General features: G+C 47.3%; 1 pseudogene; it reads left to right on the forward strand.

Moving 5' to 3' along the window:
* Window positions 1-927: 927 nt before the first annotated feature.
* Window positions 928-1,705, forward strand: LOC103108658 (ubiquitin-conjugating enzyme E2 C-like; annotated as a pseudogene).
* Window positions 1,706-8,706: the final 7,001 nt, after the last annotated feature.

Here is an 8,706-nt window from a genome sequence, read left to right on the forward strand (position 1 = left end):
TCTTCCCCTCCTCTCTCCATTTCTCTCTGTCCTACCCAAGAACAACGACAATAACAAAACAACAAGGGCAACAAAAAGGAATAAATAAATACTTTTTTTAAAAAGTCTTTAAAAGAATCAGATACACGATTCTGTAAAGAGGATTCTATTCTAATTCTTTTTTTTTTTTTTTAAACCAGAGCACTAATCAGCTGTGGCTTATGGTGGTTGGAGGATTGAATCTTTGGAGCCTCAGGCATGAGAGTCTTTTTGCATAACCTTTAACCTTTATGATATCTACCCCAGCCCTATGTAATCCTTATCTATTTTCCCTTTTTTTTTTTTTTAAACCTGTGGTTTATGGTGGTCCTGTCCTGGGGACTAAACCCCAGACTTTGGAGCTTCAGATATGAGAGTCTCTTTGCATAACCATTATGCTGTCTCCCCAGCATAACTGTTTTCTGACTAAGCCTGTCATCCTTTAGATTAAAAAAAGGGAGGGGGTAGGGGGAGGTGCAGGTGGCATGCCCACTGGAGTACACATGTTTAGTGCTCAGGGACCCAGTTTAAGCACACAGCCAAAGTGGAAAGCTTCACATCAATGAAGCAGTGCGGCAGGTGTGGGTCTCTGCTCTAATCCTCCCTTTCCTTTCGACCCCAAAATAAATCAATAAATAAAATAGATTTAGGGAAAAGTAAATGGAACTATCTTATCAGTTTTAAAGTTTACAAAATCCTGCACAAAAGCCATTAATGGGATCCTCCCTGAATGCCTTTAATCCCCCCTCCACAGCCATGTGGCCTGAGGCAAAACCTCCACCCACCCAACATCCTCCAATGAGAGGCTAAGGCCCAGATTACAAATACCCAGGAGACATCTCCCGAGGTCACTCTCTGCAGTTGCTGGCCTTCTCTCTGGGCTGCTGTCTCCCTCCCAGCACCTCCAGGATGGCCTCCAGGAAGCAGCAGCCAGCTGCCACCTGCTCTGCCACAGGCCTCAGAAGCGCCCAGCCAAGAGGAGAAGCTGCCCAGGGCCCCGTGGCCAAGAGGCTCCAGCAGGAGCTGAGGAGCCTGATGCTGGCTGGAGACAAAGGCATTTCTGCTTTCCCTCAAGCAGACAACCTGCTCAAGTGGGTGGGCACCATCCAGGGAGCAGCTGGCACCCCCTACCCCCCTACGAAGGCCTGAGCTACAAGCTGTCCCTGGACTTCCCCAGGGGCTACCCTTACGAGGCCCCCACCGTCAGGTTCCTCACAGCCTGCTACCACCCCAACGTGGACGCCCGGGGCAACATCTGCCTGGACATCTTGCAGGAACGCTGGTCTGCCCTGTAGGACGTCAGGACCCTCCTGCTCTCCATCCAGAGCCTGCTGGCAGAGCCCAACCTCCACAGCCCGCTCCACACACACGCTGCCCAGCTCTGGGGGAGCCCCTCTGCCTTCAGGAAGCACCTGCTAGAGACCTACTCAGAGCAGCTCTCCAGTCAGGAGCCCTGACCTGCGCTGCCCCCTCTCACCTGGTGGGTTTTTGTTTGTTGTTTTTGTTTTCCTTAGATGATCAGTGTTTTTTTTTTTTTTGTGTGTGTGTGTGTGTGTGTGTGTGTGTGTGTGTCTGTATATGAGTGTATCTTAAGCTGCAGTGTTCTGTTTATTTTACAGTTTTGTCAAATAATGGCAGTGTGTGAATATTTGGTGATATCTATATATACATTTGAAGCATTTTGGAAAGAAAGGGAAAGGAAGAATGTGAAGGGGAAAAATTAGTCCCTTAGTTACTGAATCCATGAGCGGCCCTACGCCTGCTGTGTGCGCCAGGGCTGGGACAGAGCACAGGAGGCTGAGGGCACCAAGGCACCTCGGGTGCTGAGCACCCAGGACTCAGGACCCTGGGTGCTCCCTTTCCATTCGAAGCTGGGAGACATCTCTATGGACAACCACGACTTCAACATGCGGCTGCTGCACGAGTCCTGCTGTCAACACAGACCCAGGACATGGAAGCCTTGGTGGGGCATCATGTGACCATCACCCACAACACCCAAAGTCAGAGGAACCTGGTCAGGTCAGCAGACACCCTTTGTCCTGACAGTGCCTGTCCTCACACCGTCCCACACGTGGAGCCACCAGGTCTCTGGTGACCCAGACTCTTTCTTCAGTCTCTCTCTCAAAAAGCACCATAGCTGACCACCAACTTCCAGAGGCAGGAAGACCGGCCCAGGGAATCTCAGACATCAGCAAATCCATGGGGCTTGGCTTAGGAACCCTCACAGTCGGCACGTGATCTTTGGATCCCACCTGGGATCCTCTGTGACACTTATTCTTGGCAGTGTTTATTTATTTATTTTTTTAAATATTTTTTTTTCCCTTTTGCTGCCCTTGTGGTTATTGATGTCGTTGTTGTTGGATAGGACAGAGAGAAATGGAGAGAGGAGGGGAAGACGGGGGCGGGGAGAAAGACAGACACCTGCAGACCTGCTTCACCGCCTGTGAAGCGACTCCCCTGCAGGTGGGGAGCCGCGGGTCGAACCGGGATCCTTACTCTGGTCCTTGTGCTTTGCGCCACGGTGCGCTTACCCCCCTGCGCTACCGCCCAACTCCCTGTGACAATTATTCTTATAGCTCATCGCAACTTAATAACCTTTCCAGTCTTGTGTTCATTGCCAAATTCATTCAAGTTATTTAATAAATCATATCCACTCTTCCAAGTCCTTCCTTCTCTGTGTTTTGTTGTTGTTGTTGTTGTTTGGTTTGTGTAAAGAAATAGGAGTTTGGGTGGGACTAGCTCTACCTCTAATCTCCATGGGGTCTCCAGAAAACAATTAGAGAGGCAGGGGCAGGTAAATGACATAATGGTTGTGCAAAGAGTTATGCAAAGAGACTCTTTGTGCGTGAGGCTCCAAAGTCACAGGTTCAATCCCCTGCAGTACCACAAGCTAGAGCTGAGCAGTGCTCTGGTTTGAAAGACAGAAAGAGAAAAGAGAAAGCTTCTACGCTGCCTCTGTCTCCTGGTATTCACTGAGCAGTCCTTAAAACAGCTTTTGTTTTTAATTCCTTTTGACAGAACGCTGTTGGGGGCTGTTTACCAGGTGAATTCTAAATCCTTTGGATTTCTTCCCTTGATTGGCCATGTTCCGTGAAATTTTTTATTGCTATCTTTGCATCTGGAATACTTAACCGCCCTTGAGGGAGAAACATACCTTTTATTTTGTTCTCTCAGGAATTGTAAACTTTATTCAGGAAAATTGAGAACATTCACATGCTAGGCCGCCAGAGAGCTGAGAGTCCTTCATCACACCGGCAGGCTCACCTGGGCAGAGAGGCGGCCCCAGCCACACACACAGTGTAGCTTCTAAACACCCAAGCCCCGCCCTCAGCGCCTTCCTAAGCCCACACCTGTTACTGCTCCAATTTCCCAGGCAGTGGTTTCCTTCCCCCTGTGCACAGGTGTGGCTGCGGGGCATGTCTTCTGGCTGGGTGCAGCAGCGTCTGTGTTCCTCTAGGTACTTCCTGTCGATTCTGACCTCAGTATTTCCATCTCTAGGAGCATGGACTAAAATTCTGTTTGGGGTGCTTCTCTAGCTGCTTCCCTGCTGGGATGGACTGTAGCCTGGTGGATCCAGACTCCTAGACAGGCCTGTTCTGTTCCTAACCTTTCCCAAGTAGGGCAGGGCTCTGGAGAGATGAGGCCTCTGCACACTTCACCATGTATTCATCTGTCCAGGGAGGCCAGGATGGGGTCGTGGTAGCACCTCGGACTTGAAGGCTGAAAGGTGTTGAGATATACAAATATTGGGGGCCGGGCGGTAGCGCAGTGGGTTAAGCGCATGTGGTTCAAGGATCCTGGTTGAGGTCACCCACTCCCCATCTGCAAGGGAGTCGCTTCACAGGCAGTGAAGCAGGTCTGTAGGTGTCTGTCTTTCTCTCCCCCTCTCTGTCTTCCCCTCCTCTCTCCATTTCTCTCTGTCCTATCCAACAACAAGGACATCAATAACAACGATAATAATAACCACAACAATGGTAAAACAACAGGGGTAACAAAAGGGAAAAAATGGCCTCCAGGAGCAGTGAGCAGTGGATTTGTGGTGCAGGCACCGAGCCCTGGCAATAACCCTGGAGGCAAAAAAAAAAAAAAGATATACAAATGTTTAGGGAGTCGGGTAGCACAGCAGGTTAAGCACAGGTGCCACAAAGCACAAGGATCCCGATTCGAGCCCTGGGCTCCCCACCTGCATGGGAGTCGCTTCACAGGCAGTGAAGCAGGTCTGTAGGTGTCTATCTTTCTCTCCCCCTCTCTGTCTTCCCCTCCTCTCTCCATTTCTCTCTGTCCTATCCAACAACGGCATCAATAACAACAATAATAACTACAACAATAAAACAAGGGCAACAAAAGGGAATATTTTTTTAAACTAATATATATATATATATATATATATATATATATATATATATATATATGTTTAATAAGTGGAGGGCCAAAGGATAGGATTAGAGGCAATGAGAATTAAGAAATCCAGGATGAGGGGGCTGGGTGGTGGCACACCTGGTTAAGTGCACACGTTACAATATCAAGGACCTGGGTTCAAGCCTCCAGTCCCACCTGCAGGGGCAAAGTTTTGCAGTGGTGAAGCAGTGTTGCAAATGTCTATCTCTCTCCTTCTCTACCACCCTCTTTCCTCTCGATTTTTGGCTGTCAGTACCCAGTAAATTCAGATTAAAGAAAGAAAAGAAACCCAGGATGAGAGGAAGGAAGGCAGGATGCCTATTTACAAGGGAGAAACGCATCTTCCTCCAGTCCTCCCAAACTCTGGGACCACCTCACACTTTTGTTGTTAAAATTTTCGGAAGGCTCTTGCCGGGCGGGTTAGCTTCACGGGCAGGTAACAGAGACGCGGAGACAACAGCTGGGCAGGGAAGCTGTATTTCTTTATTCAGGAACAACGATTCATAAACTAAGACCAACTAATCACCAAACAGAACTCTGCTGTCTCTTTGCGGCGGCGCAAGCACTCTCTCTTACTCTGGAACTCTGCAACTCTCGAACTCAGGAACTCTCGAACTCTCGTACTCTCAAACTCTGGAACTCTCTTACTCTCAACTCAGGAACCCTCTCCCGGGGTTCCTTCGGGCGGGGCCAAGCAGGCCCGCAAAATTAACAGGACTGATCCAATTCTCTTGGCGGGGAGAGGGCTAGAACAAACCAATGTAAAGCATACGACAATTCCCCCTTTTCTTTTTAACTAAATGACTATAGTATCAAGGGTGTGGGGTGAACAGAAACATATATAAGAAAAACCAGCATGTTGCCAAGGGAAGGCCTGAGGGGGCCATATCTGAAAAAAAAAAAAACATTTCTTGCCTCTGGGGGGCTACTTGCCTTGACGGGCAATTGCATGGGGGCAGGGAACGGCCTAGGGTCCCAAAGGCAGCTGGCTGCAACTTATTTACTATGAAACAAAACTTGTTGTATGAGCCATTTAGTTAAAAAGAAAAGGGGGAATTGTCGTATGCTTTACATTGGTTTGTTCTAGCCCTCCCCCCACCAAGAGAATTGGATCAGTCCAATTAATTTCGCGGGCCTGCTTGGCCCCGCCCCAAGGAACCCCGAAAGAGGGTTGCTGAGTCCGAGAGTTCCTGAGTTAGAGAGTTTCTGGGTTACAGAGTAAGAGAGAGTTCCAGTGTGTCAGAGTTTCAGAGGGTTCCCCAGTAAGAGAGTTCCAGATTTCCAGAGTAAGAGAGTTCCTGAGTTCCAGAGTAAGAGAGAGAGTGCTTGCGCCGCCGCAAAGAGACAGCAGAGTTCTGTTTGGTGATTAGTTTGTCTTAGTTTATGAATCGTTGTTCCTGAATAAAGAAATACAGCTTCCCTGCCCAGCCGTTGTCTCCGCGTCTCTGTTACCCGCCCGTGAAGCTAACCCGCACGGCAAGAGCCGTCCGAAAAATTTTAACAACACTTTCTTTTTATTATTATTAGTGCGTTAATAGTGACGGACAAGATTGCGGTATAAGAGGAGAAAAACAACTGCCACCACCAGTGACCAGAGTTCCATATCCCCTCCCCTCCATTGGAAATTTCATATATATATATATAAATTCATATATAGCCTCCAGGGTTATTGCTGGGGCTCTGTGCCTGCACTACAAGTCCCCTGCTTCTGGAGGCCATCTTTTTTCCATTTTATTGGACAGGACAGAGAGAAATTGAGAGGGGGGATAGAAAGACAGACACCTGCACACCTGCTTCACCGCTTGTGAAGTGACCCTCTTTGCTCCATGTTCCCTTAACCCGCTGCCCTACCACAGGCCCCAAAGTTTCCCTAGTCTTTATCCCACTTTCTAAGGGTCCATTTTCTCGGTACCTTGCTCCCTCTGGTGATATGCCTTAGTTTTATAAGCAACCAGCCTTAAGTCTGATAGTCTCTCTTTCCTTCCCCTAATGGTGGTGCTAAAGTTCAAGTTTATGGTTTCTGTTTATGGGAAAAGTATATAAATGCCATTAACTGTAAACACCATCGATTTGATCTGGGGCCCATATTCAGCACAGGAGCCTGTATGACCTCTCCATCCCTGTAAGTCTGAGCTCACATTCTGTGGTCATAGCTAGGAATGGTCTAGGTGGCACTCATTGCTGGATCCATCTTCCTTGAGCATTAGTGAGTTTTCATCCAACCTCCCTTCTGAGAGTGGAACATTCCTACCATTGCTGATCCATACTGAGGGCAAGGTCCTATAGGGGCTCACAGAGGGGTCCATTATGTTGTTCCTGATGGAGATGACCAGTGACAGTGGAGAGAGGGATCTGTTAGAGGTGTTATCGCCCACCATGTCTGTGGTCCCACAACTTTTTTTTATCAGTCATCCGTGGAAGGGCATTTTCTTTGTTTCCAGGTTTTTGCTGTTGTGAATAAAGCCGCTATAAATGTGGGGTGCACAGATCCCTAGTCAAGCCATTTTCACCTGCTGGGTGCTGATCTATCATCCTTGCAGAGTCTCCTTAAACACGCTCGCTCACATTCCTGTGGCTTATATCCCCACTTTGTGGCGCTTCGATTGCATGATATCACATACCTGGCGATATCTGATATTTGATTCTGCAAAGTTAGCTTCCTCCCTTAAATGCTACATAGGCCCATATACAGAGTGTCTGACTGGCATTCTTTCCATCCGTTTCCTTAACTGTATCCTTTCCTTCCCATTCTCTCTAACCAGTTCCACTAGTTACGTCTCTGTTTTGAAAGAGTATCCAAACTCCTCAAAAAAGCAGAAATCTAGAAATTGTTCTGAATTGTTATGAATATACTCACCATTATTTATTCCGTATCTATAGTATATTTTCAAGTCAGTGTTCATTTTATCTCAATTCTGTTCAGTTCTCTAATTCCATTTACCACTGAGATTTCATCTTGTTTACTAACAATTTTCCAACAGGCGCCTACTCCTTTTTTTTGGGGGGGGGGAGAATTAGAATTATTTCTTTGAGAAGTAATTGTATCATCTCAGTATCCTCCCCCTTAAAGGTTTCCTCTCGAGATATACACAGAAGTATATAATCCTAATATTTGGAACGTCTACAAACACCCTGAGGGTCAATCAGTTCCTGGAAAGCAATAATCTTGGTAGCTCTGAATGTGTTTGATTTATTCCCCCACTAAAGCACCACTCAGCTCCTGTGGTGTGAAGGATTGAGTCTGAAATTTCGGAACCTCAGGCATGAAAATCTTTTTGCATAACCATAACACCATCTTACACACACACACACACACACACACACACACACACACACACAGAGTTTTTTTTTTCCTAGAGCACCACTCAGCTCTGGCTTTTGGTGGTGCTGGGGACTGAACCTGGGTGCTTTGGTGCCTCAGGGATGAGAGTTTCTGCATAACAGTAGTGCTGTTTCTCCAGCCCCTCGCTAACTTTTTTCCTTCACCACTCCCATCACCAAAGGTCTGTGTCCCCATTCCCACACAACCCCTCCCCCATAGATAACCACTATAGTTCTTCCGATCTTGAAAACAGGTTGACACGTTTTGTCCACATTTATACATTCAGGTCTCTACATACCTCATATAAAATCATTCTGCAGTTGTTCGCCTCCTTACTTGCTTCACTAAGCTTAATTTTCTCCAATTCCATCCACTCTATCCCTTCTACTTCTAGCATTTGCCCTTCTTCCGTAGCCAGTCAACAGGTCAGGTTGAAAGCTGTCAGGAGCTGCTTGTTGCTGGCTTTGAAAGTGACTGGGATCCATGTGGATTCAGTCAGCTAGGAAGGATCGTCAGTTTCCCCAATGAATGGGGACTCACGGGATGCACCATCAGAAGGTCGATCCAATGCATCCCACTCTATCCCTAAGTACACATAACTTTTTCATCCACTCATCTATGGAAAGGCATTTTGTTTCCAGGTTTTTGCTTTTGTGAATAAAGCCACTATAAGCATGGGGGTGCATATAGCCCTTCAAATCAGTGTTATTATATCTCTTGGGTAAATGCTTGGCAGCGCGATTGCTGGGTCATACGACATTTCCACTTGTATTTAAGCATTCCTCCAGACTGTTCTCCCCGCTAACTTTCCAGACCTCATCTGGATGGTGCTGCTGGTGTGGCTGTGGACCCAACTTTCTTTCCCTTTTTGCCTTCCTAGCAGATCGCTGGGTAACTGATGGAGGGTGGTTCTAGGGATTGAAGTTGGGAGTTCTGGAGATTGAAGTCTGTTGAGTAACCCGACAAGC

Source organism: Erinaceus europaeus, chromosome 5 (assembly GCF_950295315.1).
Source record: "Erinaceus europaeus chromosome 5, mEriEur2.1, whole genome shotgun sequence".
Classification (NCBI taxonomy): domain Eukaryota; kingdom Metazoa; phylum Chordata; class Mammalia; order Eulipotyphla; family Erinaceidae; genus Erinaceus; species Erinaceus europaeus.